The 26348-nt window shown below is 34.2% G+C and overlaps 1 protein-coding gene across 5 annotated transcripts in view; it reads right to left on the bottom strand.

The window, feature by feature from the left end:
- Rbp6 (RNA-binding protein 6) overlaps nt 1-26348 on the bottom strand; it is a 1376067-nt gene that overhangs the window by 567948 nt on the left and 781771 nt on the right. The window lies entirely within an intron of this gene.

The raw sequence follows: 26348 nt of genomic DNA, 5'->3' as shown, positions 1-26348 counted from the left end.
ATAAGCTCCATCAGGTCGAGAGATCCAATTACTCCAGTTTCGCTAATTACCATTCTAGTCAGGAGATAACAACAATGAAAAGTCACTTGAACGATGACCCAGAATTTTATCGAACAGATCGCAGAAAGGATGATCTGACGCGTTACTCTTCTCTTTCACCGCTTGATTCGGGATAAATAATTAATGCTTGGGGGGGTTAGAGCATTACAGCAATACATCGCGATAGGGGTGGAAAATTAATTTCATTCCCGGATTGTCACGCACACACAACCAGAGTCCAGTCGATCCCTTTTAAGTCTTGTTCGTCCCGCTACGTCGGAATTCGTTAATATTCATAGCTGCGGGGGATACTCGACTCGGATAACGCTTATCTCGCCACTGAAATAACTCGATAGCCGCGTGATCCTGACTCGGCTCTTTCTCGCATCCTCGTTTCAATATTTTCTTTCTTTAACGCACGTTCCTGTCAATGTATCAAATATTTGATCCGTCCTTTTGCATCTTCTCTGCAAATGACTGAACTTTTTTAGGTCGTTAGTAAACAAATCAATTTACCGATGCCTTGTCAACAATAAAGTTGAATAAATTTTCTTTGAAATCAAACATTTTATCCGGATATACTTTTATATATGACAGAAACTTTAATACCTTCAATAAAGTCTGTATTTCAAAATGCAGTCCTCAAAAGAAAATGGTGATGGTCAAATTAGTTAAATAGGAAAGTGCATAAAGTTAGGAGATATAGTCAGAAAGAAGAATTTAATATATCAGATTAGGGTAGAATTTTATACATATAGTAGATTAAGATCGCATTTAATACGACTACATTTAGGACAAAAATATATTTTGTAGATTTTAGAAATATTTTTGTTCTATGATGCAAGTTGTATCTATTATACCGAATGTGTTAAGTTTTGGAGTGTATTAAATAAAAATAATTGCTAGAAAGTAAAAGTTGGATTCAAGAATATGAAAAATATTTAAAAAATATTATGAAACTAATGTGACAATGAAAAATTAATGAATACTGTGTTTATAAAAGTTGCACTTAAATTTGAATTAAATTATAAAAATAAATTAATAATGTATAATACGTGAACTAGTTTATATAATGATTTTCTGTCACGTAGAAGGTTCATACATATTTCAACAAAATTTTAATAATTTCCGTAAATGAAAATAAGATACCTAAAATCAAACATTTTTACGTCTTTCATAAATCTAGTGTTAAATAAATTAAATTTAGTTACGTGGAACAACATCTAATTATTAATTACAACAAAATAATTTAGAGATCAGAACAAAAAGAACTGTATTCTTTACTTGAAACTCTTGTCGGAGTAATTAAAAATATCGGACCGTTGGTTACCAGCTAGATAATGGTTGAACCTTCCACTCTGGTGTAAAACCAACAGCGAAAGATTCCACGTCAGCTCACAAATCGTGCAGTCGGAGGATTGCAAGATTCCTGGAATCCAGGCGAATGCCGAGGATATCGTGAGACACGTAAAGAGCTAGGGGCAGAGAAAAAACTGGTGGATGACCACCTGTTGATGCGCTCCTGAATATTCTCCGTGCGTCTTGCCGAGTGATTATTGTAAATTTTTGGTGCTTTCCTGCTAAACGGTTCACAGTTTGCTGTCTAGGTGAAATCACGGCTGAAAAACAATATAGACGTAGATTTGCACGGTTTAGGAAGATTCTGATTGTCGGGAGACGGTAAAATAGGTAGCGCGTTTATCGACGTGCCGCGGCGGATGGCAATTTGATTCTCGAACGCGGATGCTCGAGTGGAGGCGAAGGATTGAGAACGTTCCCAGGAGTATGGTCGAGTGGACGGATCGTTCGTTCTATCTTGCCTTGCCTTTCTTTACCCCTCCGACTCTTCTGGATGCGACGCCCTCTTCAAGTCTCGAGCAGACACGAAGTAGCCACTCGCTCCATTCCGCCCCGCTTCGAACTCAGTCACCCTCCTGATGCCAACACTTTGATCTCTGACTTCTCTTCCGAGAAACGTGCCTCAATGTGACGAATCTGTCTCAGCCCCAGCTTCTCATCTTGTTTTCCCACCACTGATTGGTATGGGTGTAGGAACTTTTACACTCGATGTCACTTGTGAGGATTTTTTGTGTCCATAGTCAAAGAAAGCTGTGGTATACCTGAATGAACTACAATACTTTTTTGAAGCACCTGTAATACCGTGACATTTTTACTAGAAATTTTTTTGTGCTGCAAGGTTATTTAGCTGATCTTCGCTGTATAGGGACTTTCACAGTGTATGCTTTGGGAGGAATTTTTACATGATTTTTCTATAAAAGTTTTTATGTGTTCACATTCAAAGGTGAAACTACGACAATCTGGTATAACGATATATCGTTGCTAGCAATGCTTGCGAAATATAATCGGTAATATGTTATCTATTGAATTTTTATAATATTGTTACTACTTTTCTGTCATTTCTTTCTCAAATATTACTAAACTCTGTAGGTTCAATATTCGTTTACGTACAATTCAGTCGGTTGAAATGGTTCAAATATTCGTCAAATTACTACATAAATTATACACGCAGTGCAACAAATTTTCAAAAATCAAAGATCAAGTTTCAAATTTTGTAAATTGCATTCCTGCTATCTTTTTATCATTTCTTTCTGAAACTTGGACGAACATTTTTAGTTTTTTCTCGCTTTGGTATTCGTTTAGATACAATTCTTTCAATCAGCGCTAAGGAGTTAAAAATATTCCTTAAATTAGTATATGAATAGTAGACAGTTTCTAAGAATCAGAGATCATCTTGACTTCGAATAACAAAAGATCTCCATCGACGAACAGTACTTCAGACTACATCCATCTGAAATATTCTGCAGTACCGTCGCCTCAAGGCAGCTGAAGTCCACAAATATTTCAACCCCCATACCGGCCACTATCAGTTCCCCATAACTCCCGCAGTGGATCATCGTATCTCTAACTGGAGATCTCGAACAATTTTCCTTGCTCCATTCGAAAGCCTCGATTGTATTGCCGGTAAAAAGAATTGATAATGGGAGTCGGACCAAATAGGAACGCGAAGAACCGTGGCGGTGCCGACTCGAGGAGCAAAGAGGAGGGCAAAAGGGAAGACGAGACGCGTAGGAGACACAGCGAAAGGAGAACAAAAAGGGAAAAGAAAGGAAGAGGAAAAGGAGAAGTGGTTGCAGGACGGTGCAAGAGAATCACTTGACGCAAGAGAGCGAGACGTCGGGTGCTTGCATCCGGGGAAATGGAAGGGTAGGCTCTGGCTTCCGCCTGTCTGTTGCCATAGCGACCTCGGCCGTCCTTTAGCTCAGCAAAAGGGCCACAGGCGGTAAATCTCTTGTACGTACAATAATCCTGCGTTGCTGCGGCTTGCCATTTTGCAATTCAACTTTGCATTCCGCCGTTCCTTCCTTCCTTGTTCGACACACTCTGCCTCGATACCCTAACACTTCCGTTCTGTTGTCTTGTCTTACGTCGATCACGAAAAGGATGACGTATCGCGTTTGTTCGATATTTGTTGCGCATTCAATGCAATTGGAATTAGGGTTAATATGGGAAGTAGAAAATTTTTTGGTACACATGTTTTTAAATTTTTTAAATTATCGAATTTTCCAACTTTCAGATTTTCACATCCTGATATTTTGCTGGATTTAAACATTTTTTAATTTTTAAGTTTCGTAAACTTACGAAATTTCCTAATTTCTAAATTCCTAAATTTTCAAATTTAAAAATTTTTTAATTTACAAATTAAAAAGTGATAATATTTTCAAATTTCCAGTTGTGTGAATCTTCAAAGGCAAATTTATACATTTCTATATTTTCAGATTTCTTAAGTTCATATTGTTATCAATTTTCAAATTTTCAAGGCTACAAACTCTCAAATTTCTATTTGTCTAAATTTTCACATTTTAAAATTTTTTAATTATCGTTTTCCCAAAGTGTGAAAGTATCATTTTTTATAAATTTCACTTTTTCCAAATGTCCAACTAGAAAAATTTTCGAATTCCATAGTTTGTAAATTTCAAAATCCTGAAATTCCTAAGCTTTTAATATTCTAAATTCTCAAATTTCCACCATTCTAAAAAAATTTAAAAATTTCTGAATTTCCATCTATGAAATTTGAAAAATATATACTTTACAAAATAAAAAATGTATCATTCAAAAATCACTGCAAAGACACTTCTTCAGCAATTGTTATTTTCTGTAAAAAACACATGTGCTGTTCGCTGTACAACGTAAAAACTAATTATATCGTTCGAATATTGATAGCCATCGCACCTATATCGAATACATTTAAAAGTACGACTGTGAAAGATAATTCCATAAACGTAATCAAATCCCTAACTCCAATAACGCCTAAACAAAAATATCTGCTGATAAAGATTGTCACATCACAAATTGATTACTGGTATTGATTCAATGATTTTCAACCAAAACTCTATTTTTGTAATTATTGTTTCTGTATCAAATATTATATATTTAATATTAGAACCATTTTTTTAATTAACAAAGAAATATTAAAAAACTATCCGATATTATGCTGTGAAATCAGTATTTTTAAACGTAAACAAATATTTAAACACTGTCCTAATTTACACTATCAAATATGTACTTTGAAGTACAAACAAATATTTAAAAGCTATCCTAATCCATGCTCTCAAATAAATATTTAAAAACAAACGCAAATCATTTTTATACAATTTGTATACTATCCAAACATTTCTGTGTTTGCAGACAAAAGATTACTCATCTGCACCACAAATTCGAAAATACTCAAATCAAATTTTATTTATTGAAACTGTTCCAAAACTGAAATTCAGAATTTCATTATCTGCGCAATTTAGTTTTCTATTACATAGGATGTCACCTCACACCCGGCTTCAAAATTCCATCAAATTTCGAGGCGGATTCGTCAGGAACCCTACGCAAGATGTAACAAACCATCCGACTCTATCCTCCTTGTCCAATCTGCCATCTTAATTCACGGGACATTTAGGCTCTCCCTTTCTCCGAGCGAATACGTCCCAGTTTCCGGTGGCAGAAACGATTCGGAAACGAGGCATCGACATGAGTCTCGCCTACGAACGAGGACAACCTGATTCCTCAGGAACCTAACCTAGATGGGTTAGGGGAGTGTTTTAGCACTTATGTGACCGTGGAAAATCGTCCGAGCGGCCTTGCCGTTCACCCGCCGGATGCTCGGAATGCAATTTTCAGATTCTCGAACGCTTGCAGGGCGGGCAGCCTTGTATAAATGTTCTCGCATAGATTCGGATAAGGATCGCACATTCTGTCACCGGAAAGGGGGGATGCTGGAACTACAGCAAACTCTCGCGAGAGCTACGGGCTACATTAGCGCATACTTGGGAACCTATCACCCTTCTTCTTCTCCGCATTCTGAGACGTCGTCGCCTTTTCTTCCTTCGGAGACTATGGATACCGGTAACGACTTCAATTGTTTCGTCTGACCGCCATCGGGGTTTTCAAATTGATTAACCCATTCGGAATTGAATGGTTACATTATAATTTGTTTACGGGGACGTTAAAGGTATATACGATCTGTTCGTGTGGTGGATTAGGAAATTGATTTATGATGAAAATTAAATTATGTAGGTGATTTAGTAGAATTAATGAACGTGAAAATAAATAACATACAATTAAACGATGTAAAATTCAATGACGTGCAATTAAATTATGTAAAATTTAATGACGTGCAATTTAAGTATGTAAAATTTAATGACGTGCAATTTAAGTATGTAAAAGTAAATAACGTGAAATTAAATTATATAAAATTAAATGACGTGCAATTTAATTATGTAAAATTAAATGTCATGCAATTAAATTATGTTTAGGTAATGGAAAAGAGTCTCTTGCTTTGAATAAAATGACCCTAGATGTATGTAATTATTTGTTAATGGAAAATTATTATAATAATATGAGAATTGTAGTTCCACAACGCCATTTATAAATATGGTTGTGGAAATTAGTACCATAATTTACCGCTTGTTGCGCATGAGTCGAATTTATGTAAGTATACCTCCATCTAATGTTATCTTGACTTATGGTACAGAATTTTTCGGACAATACAAATTATAATCGATGATTCAATATCTAACTGATAATTATGAAATAATAAAGTCCATTTTTAGTTGATAATGAAACGATACAGTGACTGTTAGTTAAATGATTTTCAACTTGGAAATTAAAATAATCAATTTTAAAACTTGTCGAATTGAATATTAAAAGCTAATTTAGATAGACAGTTTTTTGAATTAACTGTTGAAAGTTAATCATTGATTATAACTTCTCTTAATCCACAAATAAAGTTTAATTTTTAATTCAATCATATTTAACTGCACATTATAACATATTTTTTATTAAATTTTGTACAGATAAAAATAAATTATAATTAATCGATTTTTATGTACATGCTCTTCATCTCATATATTATACCTGATTCAGTGGAGTAACTGCGTTTTCTATAAGATTAGCAATTTTCTATAAGATCAACCTTTTTTGAAAGACTTTTTTATAATTTTCATCAAATTTTTGAAAATTACATGTTATAAGAATATGAGGTTCTATTAGAAACGTATCACTTTTTTAATTATTAATACTTTTGCTGAATATATAATTACCGTTGAAAATATAATCCTCGATGTATGAATCTACTGAACTCCTAACGAGAAATGAAGATTAATTACAATTTGTCAAAGTTATTAAACAGAATGTAATCTAAAAGTAATTCAAAGTTATGTTAATTATATGAATATCAATTCAGTCTATAAAACTGAATTTCTGAATTATAGACTGAGTATTAATTACCAATTAAATTGAAATTTGTACATGATATTAATGTTCCTATTATTATTTCCATTACTATTTACATTAACGTGTTCTTGTTATTCAACTATTTCACTCATTAGCCACAATAATAAGCCGATGTTATATGTACAAGTATCATTTCACGTATAAAGGAGATAAATCAGATTAATATGCTGTGTATAAAATTACAATTATGCTCTATTCATTTACATGTTGGATTATTATCATCAGTATGAATTGAGAATTATATTTTAATTATCAATTTGAAAAACGAAACACAAATTAATTTTCATTCATACTAAATTTCATTAAAATATAATTATATTAATTAGTATTCTTTAATTCAAGATAATTGTGTTTTCAATGATTGCAACTTTGAATTGAAAAGAAGCAATTAATTAATAAGGCTTTTAATTGTGTTTATAGATTAAACACATTAAAATTTAATTTTAATTAAAATTTATCAGTTAGGAATTTATTTAATCGATACATCAATTTAATTCTTAAGTAACAGAAATTGTATTACTGTACTGTTTGGGAATGTAGAAATGGTCAAGGTTCTTCAATGAGCGGAGCACAGTTTGATTTTAAAAAGATCTTTAATTTGCAGAACGACACTCTATATTATTATTCACGCACACGTAATAACCAAGACGACTAACACACGGACACGAAAGAACAGAAAATTGATTAATTTAAAATGGGGATTGACTAAATCAATGTCGGTACTTGCTGAGATCACTCTCACTCGAAGTTCGGTTGTCTTTTAACCGGCGAGAGGTAGACGATCACCTGAATTCGGAAACGCTTCGTGACGTCACGAACCAATCAGCTGTCGCTAATCTGGCGCACCGTGCGATAGAAGCCAATAACCGGATCAACGACAATGCTAACTGTAACGCGACAAAAGACAAACATTGCCGTTAGGTTTTAAATACGGGGTTGCGGGGAGACGGAATGGGTTGTTTTCGTCTTGAGGTGAATTCAGGACCGCCTGCGCTCGCCGGTTACAATACGAAACATGTACATTAAAAGAATATATTTAAACGACAATTATAATGGATGCCCAATAAAATTACATCAAAAATTTGATTTCGGATGGGATTCAGATTGTATTGATCGGACAGCCGTGCAATTTTTAAATTGGTTTATATTGTTTTATTTGTTCGTTGGTTACACCGAATGGTTTCAATAAAATATTACACAAGTAATTTAATATTCGATGGTGTTAAAAGTATTAATATTTATACGATTTTTAAATATTTACAATTAAATAAATCTGTTTTTATAATTCAAACATTTATACATATTTTAACGCATGTAAATTCATACGTGTTACACAAAATATTTTGCTGCTAATACAAGCCTAATACATAAAAATGTAGATAATTTTTTATACATTTTCAACCTCGATCAAACTATAATTCTTCATGCTATGCCATTACACATTTTTAAACCCGATTATTCAATATTTATTATTTACATTTGCCGAAGGAAATTGTCAACCAAATTATTAAATGAAAGTTCCAGCTTATTCGTATGATATTATACACGTTGAACAATATTATGTTACCACACAGGGCTAAAAGAGGAACTATGTCATAAGGTTTTTTTAGTACACATACAAAGGAATTTTAATAAACCGTGCTCAGCGATGATATCAAAAGACGGAAGCGATATTATTATGTTTATCGTTGCGTATCAACACTCAAGATGCGAAATATTCAGATATGCTTGACGGGAAAACGATGTGCGGCAAGATAAGGAAATAACCGGAGTCATCGAGCCAAAAGAAATAACATTAGCTTTTCTTTGCTGCGTGTGGCTCGCTTTATGGCAACCTTTTTTGCAGATCGCTACACTGTTATCGCATTTCCTGAGACCATGGATCGAGCTATATGTGCAACCATTATCCTCAGTTTATGAATATCGTCCACTAGCCGGCTGAAATGAAAAACTCATTTTTTTCAAATCGACCGAAATTTCCGCTGGTTCTGACATATCAGAGTCCTCTAAACGCATCCGCATTCCGTGTTATTTTCTCGTAAACTTCATATTGTGAAATCGATAGAAGCATGGGTAAGCGTGATTGTACCACAGTTTTTTTTTAGGTATTATATTCTGATTAAATCCTTTAACGATATTCCATAATTTAACCATTTCAATGAGCTAACAATATTCCATAATTTAACAATTTCAATCCTCTAAGAATTGAGGTGATGTACGTGAAATGAATACAATTGTGTTTGTGGCGAAATACTTTATTATTGACAATAGCGCGATGCGATAACTTTGATGGTCGAGACTCGAATGTCTCCTGAAAGACATTTTCGGACGAAGGAGAAAACACTCTCCGTTTTTAAGGAAGTCCCGAGTGGAAAGGGCCGAGGGCCTCTTAGACCCGCCGAGCCAGCGCAAAATTATTTACAACTTAATGACTCTATTGACTCGACGGGTCAAAAGGTCTCTGACAAAATCCAGACCTCGCTTCCCACTCGTAACTTTCCCTGTCGCCACAGAATCTTTCGAAGTTTGTAAAAGTACAAAGCTTTTAGATACATGTATCAATCTCACAATTAGTTCAGCTGAAACAGAAGTAACAAAAACAAGACAGAAAGCATTTAATAATAAGAAAGAAGTATCAAGATGGAAGAAGAAATAGGTTACGAAGAGAGCATAAAATTTGATATTCCGCAGACTTTCATCGGAAATGGATGATGTAAAAAATCGAATCGAACCACAGCACGCTCATATATCGAAGTAAACTTCTCGTGCCTCGGGCATCCAGGGTGCACTCTGTATTGAGAGTACACGCAGCATCCTTTTAAGAGGAAAACATTCGTGCGACACCTGAAAATAACGTGACACGACTGTCACTGACACGTGTGTATTTCCATCGTGCTCGATCGCCACGTATCTTCGGCAATAAACAAAACACCATTTCCTCTCGGTTCCTAGTTCAAAACAATAAATTTTGTTAGTATACCATGTTGATTTACGTTCGCTTTTTCAGTAGTGTAAAATGTATCAATATTTTCGTCGCGCAAACTCGGAAATATGTAAACTTATTGACAAAAACCCTGTAACGTCTCTTAATTCGATTGTACACCCAAAATTCACGTGACAAAAATGTTTAGTGTACTCGAAAAGTTCTGCATTTTTTTTATGAAGTGATATGCTGAATAAACAATATGAAAGTTTATAAAGACTCATTTGTTACATTCAAATTACTTTTAGTTAATATTTTATCGGTTCATTATTTATTTATAATGAATTTTATGTATTTATTTAGTTGCAGTGTTATTGTATGTACTCCATAAATTATTATTTATACTTTTATTTTTCGTTGTACATAGAATAAATGTGAAGTTCACTTTTTTAAGTTTGGAGGCTCTAATTCACGGTATGATTATGTCACTTTACAGTTTAATCTGTTTATTTGTCTATTTGCATAATTAATGTAATATAATACCTTGATATCCCTAGTGACTGTTAACAAATATTAGATAGATGCTTATAATACAGATTATTAAAAATGTATTGTAATTAGTAGTAAATTTGTAGGTTTCACAGTACAATTTCTTTTATAAATTACATACTTACTTTTTTTTAAATAAATAACTGGCACTGAAAATAATATATTTTTCAACAAATACAGCATGAATAAAATTTTACTCAAGTGACATTTAATATGTTAATGTTACACATAATGTTTCTCTTTTGATTTATTTTATAATTGTTTGAATATACCGAGCTTGTAATGTAAGTGACAGGTAATCTTCACATCTAATGATAGTCAATACGCTAAAGTTCACCAGAAGTAGTATAACAAGGCGTTGTTAATCAACGTCGTGACAAGTAGTAATAGAACGTTGTAAATCAGCCTTGAGGGAAGTAGTAATAGTGCGTAGGTAATCAGCCCCATGCCAAGTAGAAACAGTGTGTTGTTGATCAACCATGTGGCAAGGAATAACAGTGCGTTGTTAATCAACCTTGCGGTAAGTAGAATCATTGCATTATTGGTCAGTCATGTGGCAAGTAGTAACAGTAGGTTGTTAATCAGACTTTGCGGTCAGTGCAGACCAACACAATGCATGCTTTCTTCAAGGTGCAGGGAATAGAGACTTTCGAGACGTAGTATAAATTTTTGCTAGTTAAATATATAAACTAGAAATATAAATTTACAAATTATTAAATTAACGAATTTTTTAAATTCTGAATTTCTGAATTTCTGAATTTCTGAATTTCTGAATTTCTGAATTTCTGAATTTCTGAATTTCTGAATTTCTGAATTTCTGAATTTCTGAATTTCTGAATTTCTGAATTTCTGAATTTCTGAATTTCTGAATTTCTGAATTTCTGAATTTCTGAATTTCTGAATTTCTGAATTTCTGAATTTCTGAATTTCTGAATTTCTGAATTTCTGAATTTCTGAATTTCTGAATTTCTGAATTTCTGAATTTCTGAATTTCTGAATTTCTGAATTTCTGAATTTCTGAATTAATTCTTGAATCTCGAACTTTTTATATTTTTAAATTTCTAAATTAATCAATGCATATTATATTTTTTAAGTTCTCAAACTTGTCAAATTCCTAAATTGTCCAATTTCTGAAACATCCATATTACCAAACTTCCATTTGATCAAAAAAGAAACACAATTTTTCCATTCGCCTCTTTCTATTAGAAAGTTTGCTGCATTCATTTAAGATTACTATTTCTCTAATAATAATTTCCACTATAGTCTGTATACACTATATTTGTACACCATATACATACAATATACTTGTACAATGCAATGTGCAATACATATATAATACTTTATGTAGATTCAGTTAAAAAATATTTATTTTAAATTGTTGTAATAAATCAAGTAGTAAATGTGAGTCACCCATCGTGCGCAAAAGCGTTAATACCACAAACATTCTACATTTTTACTAGAAATTTATTTTTTAATGTCCTAGCAATCCTCGAATACCGCGCATAAAAACAACTAGATGCAAGGACAGTGATTCTTCGTTAGTGAAGCGCAATTAAGGTTTCCTGGCTGAACGCGATAAGCGTTCGCCAACTTAATGGGTCGCTTTGAGTCACTTTTTAATTAAGATCCTTAAATGTCTCAATTTCTTTCTTCGTTCCACGTTTTTTCTGTCTCCCTTTGCTATTCCCGTAACTGCGATTTTCTCTCCTCTCTCTTTCACGAGCGAGCTAAATTGTGCCGCTCCTCGAGCGAACCATAACCAAGATTCGCTGAATAAAAGCTGCAAGACTCCAAGTTACGACCCTCTGCGGATATTTCGAGTCATTTTTTAATTACGACCACAAAACGCCGGGATTCTTTTACCGCTTCTCTGGTTGTTTCACAACGGGACTGGATTACGCGCGTTTTCGGCGCGTACTCACATCTGAAAGAGAAATCACGAGTGCGACGCGGTCCCCGCGATACCAACCGTGACATAAAGCACTCTATTTGCATTTTATTGTTTAATATAAGTTTATACCGACTACAGAGGAGCACGTTATAGCGACGGTATGCGAGTCGCGATGCGTCTTCCATCTACGTGTCTTCGCCTCGTAAATGCTCGGAGCTACATTGTAATTTTGGTAAATAAGAACGAACAGCCTTCGGCGATGTATCATAGGCAGGGGAATACGTCGTATTTGCTTGACTGTAAAGTTCCACGAGTACTGTAATAATAGCGGTGAAATTTTCAAACGCGTAATCGCACGAAGCGTTCAAAACGTTGTAACATTTGCATGATGTACGTAAAAGTTGCATGACGACTGAGCGAGGTTTTTCAGTCGCGAATTTATGGCAAACAAAAAGGGAGTAAGTAAAACGAAATATGTCATTCCTGTTGCTTATGTTGAATTTTTGTCGTGCCTTGTTGAAAGGCGATTTTATTTATTTAACATTCGCTGCTGCTTCTAACGTGTTTGGTTACAGGAAAACGGCTTGTTCATTACACGATGGTTAGTGGAATTTGTAATTGTAAATGGCGCAAAGTGAAAAATATTTTTCTCTCACGGTTCCTGTAAGTAGCGATTATTTATTTATTACACGAGAATTAATTATACTTGTTCTTATAAAATTATAAATGTAGTAACATTTCATAACAATTATGTTTTCAGAGAATATAAATAATTATTGATTCAATGTAGTGATAACAAAATTTTTTAAATTATATATTAAATCTAGAAATTATCTAAAATTTTGCAACCTCAGATGATAGTTTAACATAAAGTATTATGTAAGATACGGCAGTTATTAATGGCATTAAAATTGTCGTATAACTTGTGGTATATGTTAAATGAAAAATGGAGGATGCGCGAAATTATAGATACAATAACCTGAAATTATACGTACTATGATCTGAAATAATAGGTACAATGTTTATGAAATATAAATACATAATTGGTATATGAAAACAGTAAATCAGAATTTATAGAACAAAATTTTAATCAACAGTATATTAATTAGTCACGAATTATAGTTGAGTATTACAATGTTAATATAAATATAAAAATACGTAAATTAAATAGTTACATGTAAAAATAGCACTTTTGAATAAAGCAAAGTTATTTCGAAACTAATGAATAATTTTTAAGTTTCAGACAATGTCGTTCGAATAAATTGTTAACATTGATAAAATTTCCTCATGCATGTAATTCAAAATGATCAAGTTCTCAAATTATAAAAATTCACGAATTATATATTTACGTTTTCAGATTAAAAAACTCATTTCACGCAATACACCCATGACTAACACATACCATCGATAACCAAGTATCACAGGGTCTGTCGAAACAAAAATGAACGAAGCAAAAGATAAGAGAAATAATTATCTTTCTCATTACCCTCCCTCATTTACAATGCACTTTCAGTCATCCCAGCGCGTCATTCATATTCACCCCACATCCCTCTTCAATTCTTCCCATACATATTAAACTTACCCGTGATATCATAACATTGATACACTTTGCAGTGGTTACCCTTCCCATCTCTCCATCTTCAATATTCGAACATTCTTCACAACTTTGAACAGCGAAGAATCCGTATTTTCGCGTTCAGAAAACTCGCGGTAGCCTTTTGATCTCGCGCAACGTCCCACATAAGCGAACACTGATTTTCATATTTCCGCAAACTTTTGAATGGAGACTGGGGATATGGCAAGTCGAGGACGCTTTCTCGAAACCTCAGGGTAGTTCTTGCAATCGTGTACACTCTCGACGAAAACCCTATGAAAGCATAACTTCCCTCATTCCCCAAGGAACAGTTTATTACTCGCATGTTCACGTGTGTCACAACAGACCACGTATGCTTTTCACCCAAGGGACACGTGTTCTACTGGCCATCATAAAAAAGGGACACGATAATGTTACAATATAGACGTCCGCGTAATGACGTTCTTTTCACAGTAAATTAAGCGGCAAAAGAAGGGGCTCGTCCTGTCAGAATCCCTGCGATTCTGTGTAAGTGTGAGGATTCGTTCGTGTGTGCAGCAGAAAGCAGGAGAGCTTGTACGCAAGCTTCCTTAAGCACTGCACAGAGGCACTTACGCGGGCATTACGAAGCACAATGGAACTGAAAACGAAGGCTGAACGGTCTATCGCCTCGCGTTTCGCAAGCCTTCTTTCGGTAAGCGGTGAAAGGTTGTCTGCTGATGGGTGAAAGTCACGAAGGAACGAGTTAAGGATAAAACGGATGGTCCAACTTTCAAAGCAATTTGTGTGGAATTTTCGGTTCATTTTATCGTATTTTACATTTTTATTTAATGACTTGAGTTCATTAACCATCTACTACATTTTGTGGTAAATTTGATACGCAAAGTAATTTCTTGTTAAACTTTTGGGAAAAATTCTGTAAATTCTGCAAATTCTATAAATTCTGTCAAATGTCACATATTAACAAATACCAAATTTTGTAATTAATGTGATTATTGAAAACATTTATTGGTTTTTAGAATTACAACTTCCTGCTGTATTTTTCTATCTTTCTAATAATATCTGGCTTGTTACTTAATAGTCTAGTTTTTTTATTAACAAATTCAAATCAATTTCTTCATCGCAAGCACCTGTATTTTCTGTTTGGTGACGTGGAGGAAAATTTGTTACAAATGCTAATAAACCTAATTTTGACAGAGCGACCGTATGAATATTTCAAGTATTTAATAATTAACACGTTGACTGCCACGCGTGTTTACAACAAAATCCCCGTCAAGCCACCCGTGCCACTGTAAGATGCGTGTCATATATTTGTCTAAATATGTTCGGAAATCCTTTGGAAGAAGTCACCCGAATACGGGTGACGTGGCCCGATGAGAACTCTTGCTGTCACCCGAATATGGGTGACGTGGCCCGATGAGAACTTTTGCTGTCGCCCGAATACGGGTGACACGGCAGTCAACGTGTTAAAGAAATAGTATCGCCACAGTAATAATCGGGTACTGAATAAGTACAGAATTGGTATCACCATAATAACAATCCAGTATCTAATAAATAAAGAATTGGTATATCGATAGTGATAAATGGGTTGGTTTCTAGGAGGCAGAGTGGTGGGAGTTAAGGGGTGGGATGACCACAGTTGAAATCGCCAAGTCAAGGGCTTTCTTTTGATATATAAATCAGTTAAATTGGAGGGTACCCCATTTTCTTGAACTTAACCGATAAATGTGTACCAAATAAATACAGAGCTGGTATTGCCATACTAACAATCTGCTCCTTAATAAAAGATATCATATCACCATAGTAACAATCCGATATCTAATAGTTAAATAAGTGGTACCATCAAAGTGACAATCCAGTACCAAATAACCAGAGAACTGATATCACCATGGAACAATATCGAAGTCACGCATTTTTTGGAGAATCGAGAGATTAACAAGAAGCTCATGCGACGAAAGCTTTTTGTCACACAGGATCATCCTTCCAGCGCAACAAATCTATAGAGTTCTCGGTTGCGCGATGTTCGCCAAAAATTGGTGGATTTACCTCGCTTTTCCTATCTAAATCTGCCAATTTCCAATGAATGCAGCGCCATCGGAATCTCGGATGTTTACTCGTCGCCAGCGGTGAAAAGCGACGACGTTGAAAATACAGAGAAACAGAAAACCGTTGCAGTCAGCGTGGATTCAACGGTGAAGGGCGAAGAGGGGCAAAACAGACGAGCTGGAAAAAAGGAATAGGGAAGATGTAAAGAGAATGGAGGAAAAACGGAACGTACGAGGTGCAAAGAGGACGAAGAAGAAGAAGCAGAAGAAAGCGGATTCGAATCTTTACCAACCACTCGGCGAGACACCTGCAGGAGGGAAAATCTTCTCTGCCTTTGAAAAGCGAGGAAGTGGAGAGGTTTATTGAGTCCTGGGACACGTAGTCTCCTGAGGACATGCCGGAAAGTGCGAGTGAAACCTCTTCTTCACCCATTCGTCCCGTCCTACCACGCACTACGTACAAGCAGCGCCGAGGGAAAGAGGAGGGAAAAGTGTATTTACTGCTCGTTGTCGAGAAAGAAACACGGGAACTTTTACCTTCTGGGGCGATTCTAAGAAAATACGAGCACTCGTCTGGCATGCGATTTAAAATAGAAGGGATGCCCAAGGGGGTGCAGCGAAAAGCGGGCCGAGTAATTCTGGTGGGAAATGTGTGGCCGTTTTTTTGAACGTGCCAACGCGAGGATGATTACTGAGAGAGAAACGCGAAATAAACGTCCGAACGTAATGTTGGGAAACGGAAATGTGCCCAGTGTAAAGCGATCTTATATAGCCGGCTGTTAAAAAGAGAAATTTTCTTCAAGTTGGTAAACAAAATTTCGTCGAACAGCTACGTTTTAGCGTTCATGTTTTCGAATGGATTTAAATGTTTTTTGCTGTTATTGGACGAAACTTTGCTGGTTTGTTCTCGAACTTAATTATAATACGGCAGTAAAAGAGTGCGAAAATAACTGCTGAACAAGCAAGTGAATTCCATAACTTTGCAGATAAATATACATAACAAAAGGTACAAGTTTCGTTGCAACGCCAGAACGAAAGTGTTTTGAACGGGAATTGTCGAGAAGAAAAGGAAGTTAAATATCTCGCTGGAAATTGTCGAATCGAATTCACGAAAATTCTATTCTTCTACGCTTCATAGAACGGGCCAAACCTGTTGATACGGCCACTTCCTAAATGCGGCAATTACCTGGACCTTGTTAAGCTGGCCTGTTTCGTACACGGAGGCTGTCATCTTCAAACAGCTAACGATCTAGAGACACTTGTGGAGTTCAAGAGACCATTCTGTTAATGGAAACTGAGATTTAACTAAAAACATCTGGTCATTCTCATTGTTATTGGTATTCTCAGCAATATTTTACTTGAAAAAATAACAGTGTAAAATTTCTTCTGAAAAATCTGAATAATTCGAAAGTTTCTGTTGTAATATTTTTCTAAAGATTGTCAAATTAAATAATAGAAGTTAATTTGATAATTTCAAGTGTTAACTTCAAATATTATCGGTAGTTTTTAAAGATTAGAATTTTCACATTTCTAAATCCCGAAATTTCCTAATTTGTTAAATACCATATTTCTTAATTACAAGATTTGTAAATTTTTAGATTTGATAATATTCCAAATTCTATAATACAGAATTTTAAAAAGTGCATATTTTTAAGTTCCTCAATTACCAAACTTCTAAATTTGTAAATTTCAATAGTTCTAAACACCTAAATTTCTAAATTTTTAACATAACAAATTTGCAGATTTTTACATTTTCATATTTTCAAATCGAAATCTTTAAAAGTTTTCTACATCATAAGTTTCACAATTCATCAATTTCAAAGTTTAAGTTTAATGATTAAAAATTTCACAATTTGCAAACATAAAATCTTGTCAAATTTTTAATGAAATAACATATAATTTAAATTAAATTGTTATTTAAATTAAATAACATATAATTTGGATATTCAATATTTTTATATAGCTTCTAAATTTTCGAGTCTTCAAAGCACTATTTATAATCTTTTTATAAGTCTCTCCTTAAACTCTGATGTATTTATTTACTATATGTATTTACAAAGCCTTTATACAATATAAAATATAATATAGGGAAGAAAACTTACATTTTGCAGTTTCACATTCACTTGGAGCAAACAAAAAACTAAAATCTAAATTAAAACAAAATACAATGCAACACAATACAAAATACATAAAACCTATCACAAATCAGCACGAAAGTCAATAAACAATTACTGAATTCAGGATGTATATCTAAATAATCACTACTACCACCTCATATACCACTCTATAACCAACTTAAAAATATTATTCACTCTCATTTCAACACCTAATAATATCACCGTGTAGCAATTATTTTCGGTTCAGAATCGTGTTTAGAACTGGTCGAACGTTAGCCAATCGCGAACCCGTAGAAAAACACTGATATTTTTCGTTAACGAAAGAAGAGTGGGGGCAGAAAAGGAAGAAGAACAACGTGGTAAATACAGGCAGAGCCGAAAGTTCTCGAGGGGGTAGTGTTGGTTGGCTGACTGGGTGGCTGGTAGGGCTGTCGGAACGTAATTGGATATAATTTTTGCGGGCCGACTAACCGAATTAGACGGCGGTGTGTTTGCGTTACTGGCGTTGCTGCTTCTGCTGACGTCGCCGTGAAATGGGTAGTGCGAGGGCAAAATGGAGAGGCAGAGGGATGAAAAGCCCGCGGGCTAACAGCCGCCGCGAATTATTAACAGAACCAACGGCGTCTCCAGTGTGCGCCCTTCGAGTCACGCGGTGTGGCAAAGTAAATCAGCCCAGGGCGATCGCAGCCGAAAGAGGGAAGACTCGCACCTAAATAACCCTCTTCTTCCCTTCCTACAACCGAATAAATCGGGATGCGCCAAGTCGTTGGATTATTCGTGCCTGTTGGCGCCACGTGTTAACGTTACGTGTGCACCGTATTACGCGTATATCGGTGTTGGAAGGATTGAGGTAATCGCTGCGGTACTACGCTGTTACATTCTGTAGGAAACAAACGGAGAAATAAAATAATAACCTATAAGCTATAAATTTGAATTCTGTGCAAAAAAATTCTCCCGATTTCATGTATGGTTGCTATACTCATATTATTATACATCACATAACATATACATATACTACATTTCATACAATACATTACATTATATTACATATATGCGTATTATCACGCATATAAACGCGTATCACGAAAATACATGGAGAAAACTGTATTTTCATCGCTAAAACAATGGTTCACAATAAAACACGAAGAACAATAAATTTTCGTACACAACTCAGAGAATATCCTTCGTTATTAATGAGTGAAAGCTCGCTGTAAAGTTATTTATACAATCTCCATGAGTCACTTTGTACGCTGTAAAAATGACCGTAAACAAAATGGAAGGAACAGCATCGCCCCTTATTTTCATTTGTCATTGAAGTATGTCGTTTCCACGTGAAACTCTTACTCTCGGAAAGTATTTTCCTTTAGTACACGCGATAAATTTTTGCCGTCTCATTGGTCGTTTGTATTTCCAGCAGTATAACTCCGCTTGATAACTTCGCAGCGATGGCGATTTCGCTTTACGGGAGTTTAATTCCCGCCATAAACTGATTCCGTTTTACATCCGCGTAAATGCGACAGCGTGCGTGCTTCACTTTTGTCCCCCCTTTTTCCAAGGATTCGAAATATCCTTTCGAAGTATCTCGTCATACTGTCTTCCATGTTCTTTTTGAATTAAACGGTCAAGATATTCCTCTCGGGGACGGTAAACTGTAACGGTACACTCTGAATGAAATAAGAAGCATCCAGAGTGTATCACGTTTATAGCGAACTCAAAATTATCCTGTAATATACGATGCTCTAATATTACCGACGGAAAATTTTACACTTTTACGAGGTTCAAAGAAATTCTGGTAGCTATAAAATTTAATGAAATTAACCAACCACAGTTCTAATTATATGAGATGCATTGAATTTGTAATTTTATTTAACACTAACTAATTTAGTGATGGTAACTTATATTTAATATTAGATATAAATAAAATATTGTGTATGAATTTGTATGTCTCAGATATCATCAATAAAAAGTGAACAAAACATAAAGAGGAAATGTTTGGTCGTTTCTGTCTAACTTACATACTTTTCTATTTTTTATAATATTTACGAAGGACCTGAAAATTAGAAACGCTGTAATTAAAAATGGATTTGAGGTTAACAACAAGTTTGCTGTTTGTCTGGTTTTTATCACTTTTTATTGAACTAAATATTAACCTTTCCAAATGTTAACCCTACTAAATATTAACCCTTCCAAAAAGTTAACCTACCGGAATATTGACTCTCCAAAATGTTAACCTTCCTAAATATTAACCCTCTAAAATATTAACTTTTCTAAATGTTAACTCTTCAAAATATTAACCTTCCTAAATATTAACCTTCCAAAATGCTAACTTCTCTAAATATTAACCCTCCTAAATGTTAATCCTCCTAAATATTAACCCTTCTAAATGTTAACCTTCCTAAGTTATAACTCTCAAAATTATTAACCCTAAATGTTACGCTCAACATTTCTACAATTTTGTAAAATTTTAAGTAGTGAGGTAAATTTTGTGAAAGAAAAGTAATGTTGGACGAACGTCATGAGTGCTTGTAGAAAAGAAAAATTAGATCTCGTGCAGAATTGGTTTTTGTAGAATAAAGTATTGATTATGCAAAATTTTATCTTACCAATTCGAAAATGGAAGAGAAGTCGAGTATAGATTCGTTTACGTACCTGAAACAGAAAAAATATGCATAATGTAGAGAACAGATATAGTGATCAAATAAATTTCCGAATTTGTAATCTTTAAAATTCTGAATTTTATAATTTCACAAATTCTTAAATTTTCAATCATTCAAATTTCTGTATTTTTAATTTCTTAAATTCTAAAATTAAACTTCTAAAATAATAAAAAATACAATACGGCAATGCATATTGAAATGAATATAGAGATTCAATTTTTGAATACTTAATTAAAACTAATTTTCCAGGCACGATTAATTAAGTAACATATTCGCAGTTTTACGTGAAAGTGCAATAGTCCTGAAAGATCAAGGTTTATTTACAAGAGGCTAGCGACGATCTTGTAGTTATGGGATCTGATTGTGACAAATTTCAAGTAGCAGTCGATTGCACCATTCCAAGGTTGTGGAGCTTAATTGCGACGACCTCGGGGATTGTGGAGGACCTCTCGAGTTACAGAGGTTGATAGCCATAGGGTCGTAGGAAGCAAAAACCCTTGAATCCTGCTGATCCTTACGAAAGGTGTCATTAATTTTCGCCTGTTCTAAGTAAAAGAATCAACAGAATAATCAACTATACGACTTTTTCTTCGAACAAAAGAAATACCCTTTCGACTTTATTTGTTTTTAACAAGAACTTCCTGTTTGGACCTCATTTTCTTATACATAACGTTGCTTTAGTATTTACGCCATGTTAAATTTAAATGATCAATGCAGATATTACAAAAATATCATTCATGACGTAATTGCAATACAAAAAATCTATCATAGTATAGATTTTTAATTGTTTCACATTAGACTTATACTTCTTACTTAAAAGACCCAGAAACAGAATCACCTTCATTTATAGCAAATTATTATAGGGTGAGGTGGAGTAAGTTCGTAACCGGGGCAAGTGCGTATACAGGCTATTTTTATTACAAGATGAGCGAAATTTCTTAATTTAGTATGTTTATTTCCTTGTTTTGTTTCACTATATCTCTTTTTATATTTCAGCTACGAGTACTTGTTTGCAGTATAAAGTACTTGTATAATGCAGTAAAAAGCATTTTATAGCAGATTTGTTAATAATTCTGCACTTGCCCATAGTACATGAAATAAAGTTCCAAAGTATTTTTAACTTCAAGTTACGCTCTTACCCCATTTTCGGGGAAAGTGCAAAGTAGTTGACATTTTAAACAATTTCCTATCAAAATCAAAATGTACAAGGAAAATTAAGGTCCTATTAATTAAATAGTAGTAATTGTGCTAAGCGTTCGATATCGACAGCGTTAAGTATTTCCATAACAGACTGAAAATACTTACGTTTAAATACCAACTTAACAAAAACCAGTCTGCACTTACCCCACTTCACCTTAGTACATTGGTATATCGGGATGTCTATTTTTTCAATCGAAAATTTGGAGCTTTTGCGAAGCGTGAATAACCATTTGTAGTGTAAGATTTTAGGGAAAATAAAAACCTAGGTTAGGTAGAATTTTTGTATACAGAAAAATGGGAAAAATGTTTATTTCACGAATATGTTGGTATTTTGTTTTATGAATTGAAATGTGTAACACCATTTAAGTCAGAAAAATATGCAACAGTTTCTAACTTACCTAAGACCAAATAGTTACTAGGTTCTGATGCTGAGCATAATTAAGTTCTAAAACTTCATAATAAAATATCATTACTTTTCTAAGTTCTCGTTTGTCAAATTTCTGATTTTTAAATTTGGAAGTTTGAAAATCTTGATACTTGGAAATTTGAAGTTTTCTAAATTTCCAAATTTGTAATACTTCACATTTCCAAATTTCTAATCCATTATTAAATATTCAAACTTCTTGTTTGAGCTTCTGCATTACAAGTTTCTAAATTTCTATAATTTTAAATTTTCAAATTAATGAATTTGGAAGTTCTGATACTTTACACACTATAAAAACACAGATAAATTATATAAACTGAATCTCACTATTTTCAAATTTGAAACAGTGTTTATTATATTAACGTAGGATTTATTATTAATAAATTTATTTATCATCAAAATTTGTTGCAAACGCTTCAAACTTATTCGACTTCTACCTCCAACAATTTTATTTCAACCATTTTAAGGGGTAACACCACTCTAGAGTCCGAAAAAGAGGCCTAACTTTGACAATTTATTTTGGAAGAACGACAAACGGAAAAGAATTTCTTTTCAGAGGGTTTATTTAACACATATTGAACTACAAAAAAATATTTTTTTATTGTCAGTTTCATACAAAATGGTGGCGACAGAGCCCATCGTCGGAAACACGTTTTGGAAAAACACCGCCACGGGAGGACGGATTTCTCGCCATGTGTGAGTCCCGGAATAAAAAATCAAAAAAATTTAGAATCTGTATACCATTGGCTATAGAAGTACGTAGGGGTTTTTTGATTAATCAATTTTTGTGGAAGTTATGCGTTTTTTAAGGAATGAATCGACTTTTTGCATGAAAAATGAGCACTAAATTGTTTATAAAAAAAAAAGTTTACATTCAATCAAAAAACGGCTACGTACTTCCAAGGACAATATTGTTGTGCGGCTACTGTAAAAATTTCAATTCAATTCATGCAGTAGTCACCGAGAAATCCGTCCTCCCAGTATGAAGAAACTGGTTTCGAGAAAAACACGTTTGAAGTTTTATGAATATTTTAATCCGTAAATTTTCTATTCACCGCTAATCTGCAATGCTTGTACTATACATTTGGCTATCCAGATCAGTGTTTGCCACCTTCTCCAGCTTTCTGGATGCTTCTGTTTGTTTTGTAGGAAACAAATAAACTTATTATTTTAAATGATAACAATAATACGAAAGCGATGAATTGCAACATACCGCGCGAGTACTCAGTGCGCGCTCTGAGGCGCTGCGGCAAAATTGATAATTGAACCATTTAAAATCTGTTTTCCACTATAAATCAAACGGCATTCTGTTCTTAAGACCCTGAAGTATTGTTTTAGCAAAGAAAACAAAAATCGACTTCCTGAAAATTCTAGAGTGGTGTTACCCCTTCAACTTACTACAGTTAATCATTATTATTTTTACGTGTATCTATATTCAGAAACCACTTCTTAATGTTTATATAGTTCGCCTAATCAGAAAACTCATGAAACAGCATGAAATCTCTTCCACCCTATCGCCGCTTTTTCGGATGAGTGAGCATTCTGGTCCCAAAAGATGAACACACATCGAGGAACGGAGAACCGACGAAAATGATGACAAAGACGATATTATCATTCCGCTTTAGTCTGACATCATAGACTGCCATAAACGATTACCCTCGATCTATGGCTCGAATAAATCAATCTGTAACAGCGCAGAGCGGATACGGTAGAGTTTCCTAGGGAAAATGGCGACGTAGATAAGAGAGATTGCAACACTCGTTGATTTTTGCTCGATAAATTCGTGAAATTGCAAATTTTCAAATTTAGAATTTTACGGATTTGGGAATTTGGGAAATTGAGAAGTAGAAAGTTGGGGGATGTAAGAAATAGGAAATTTTGGAAATGGGGAAGTAGAGAAATAGGGATATCGGGAAATGGAGAAGTTTGGAAATGAGAAAGTTGGGAAAAGGGGAATTTGGGAAAAGGGGAATTTGGGAAATGGGGAATTTGGGAAATGGGGAATTTGGGAAATGAGAAATTTGGGAAATGAAGAATTCGCGGAATGGGAAATTTTGGGAATGTGAAATTTAGGAAATTTTGAAATTTGGGAAATGAAGAATTCGCGGAAAGGGAAATTGTGGGAATGTGGAATTTGGGAAATAAGGAATTCGGGAAATGGGAAATTTGGGAAATGCGGAATTCGTGCAAATCCCAACTACCAAAATATCCAAGTCTCCAAATCTCTAAACTCTCAAATTTCTAATTCTATAAATCTTCAAACCTCCCGATTCCCAAAGCCCTAGATTATCAAATCATCAAGCACGCAAACTCCCACATCCCCGAATTCAAAATTTGCAAATTCCACCTATTTGCAAATTGGAAATACAAAGGCATTATGAACCTAAATGCACTTTAACTTGATGTTACAATCTACTAAACTAGAACAATATATAAACTACAAATTAATATAATAGTATTTATTATACCATTTTCAACAATGAACGTGCATACCAAAATTTCCCTTCAAGATAATATTTAGCCGCACATTTCATCAAGTAAAATCAATACGTAAATTATCACTAACGGCTATTTGCGAACAGTTGATATTGTCTATGACCTATCAATTTACATGAAATATTCAGCTCTAAACAGACTCTATTTAGCTTGAGAGCTGACTAACAATAAGGAGACTGTTACCGTAGTTGGTTAAGTATGCCATAACCTCTGGGACACGTTGATCGACGTTAGTATTAGTCCTTCTAATCAACGGATTGCACCCTGGAGGAGTCGGCGTTCTGACAAATGAACCGGGAAGGAAAAGGCGATTGACAGGGGAAACTAAACGACCATGCGTTCTAGTAACGTGCGTGCTTCTTAATTAAATTTCTGCTGACCAAGATTGCCTCGAGCGGAACAGTTTCTTGTGGAAGACGATTCATGTAGCACCGGCGACATGAAAATTGGCTGCCGGTTATAAAACGAAACTAGACTGCTTTATTAATCTCGTAAAAGACTATTAGTGCAACTAGGTTTCGTATATGAAGGTGTTGGTTTTAAATCGCCACGTGTTATATCGCCATTGATTAAATCATCATGATTCCAATTAATACGTGTTAAAGCACAACGCGTAAAATTGCTACGCGTTAAATCGCCACGCTTTAAATTGCTATGCGTTAAATTACGGTGCTTTAAATTGATGCGAGTTAAAATGCCACACTTAAAATTGCTACGTGTTAAATTGCCACGCTTTAAATTCATACGTGTTAAATCACCATACTTTAAATTACTATGCGTTAAATGACTGTGTAGCTACGTGTACAATTATCATGCGATAATTAATAGTGAAACGTCTTACTTTTCAAATAATTATATTCTAAATTTTCTGATTATATAACATTTTTATTTCTCAATTTCCTAATTTCCTAATTCTTTGCTTCCTTGCTTTCCAAGTTTCCCAAATCCCTAACTCCTTAATTTTATAATTTCCAAATTCCCTAATTATCTAACTCTTAATTTTGCAAATTTATTTTCCAAAATCCTTGTTTTGTAAATTCTACACTCCCCCGCATTCTCTATTTGCTAAGTTTTCTATTTTACAAATTCCTCAATTCGTTATTTTCCTAATTACATATTTCTCAAATTTTCTGTTTCCCCTCTTCCCCAAATTTCCCTATTCTCCAAATTCTTTATTTATCAAATTCCCTATTTCAAAAATTCAACATTTCCAAAATTCCCCATTCCACGAATTCCTCATTTCTCAAATTTCGGAATTTGGAAATTTAAGAGTTTAGAAATTTTTTAATGTCGGAATTTGGAAAACAAGGAACTTGGGAAATGTGGAATTTGGGAAATGGGGAATTTGGGAAACGTGGAATTTGGGAAATGTGGAATTTGGCAAAAGTAGAATTTGGAAAATGTGCAATTTGGGAATTGTGAAATTTGGAAAATGGGGAATTTGGGAAATGGGGAATTTGACAAATAGGGAATTAGGGAAATTGGGAATTTGAGGGTTTTGGAGCCTGAGAATTTGGAGATTTGGAAATTTTAATATTTGAAAATTAAAAATTTAGGAATTTGAAAATTTGAAAATTTGAAAATTTGAAAATTTGAAAATTTGAAAATTTAAAAATTTAGGAATTTAGGA

Source organism: Megachile rotundata, chromosome 12 (genome assembly GCF_050947335.1).
Source record: "Megachile rotundata isolate GNS110a chromosome 12, iyMegRotu1, whole genome shotgun sequence".
Taxonomy (NCBI): domain Eukaryota; kingdom Metazoa; phylum Arthropoda; class Insecta; order Hymenoptera; family Megachilidae; genus Megachile; species Megachile rotundata.
The sequence above is the reverse complement of the archived record's forward strand: the minus strand, read 5'-3'. Positions and strand labels throughout refer to the sequence as shown.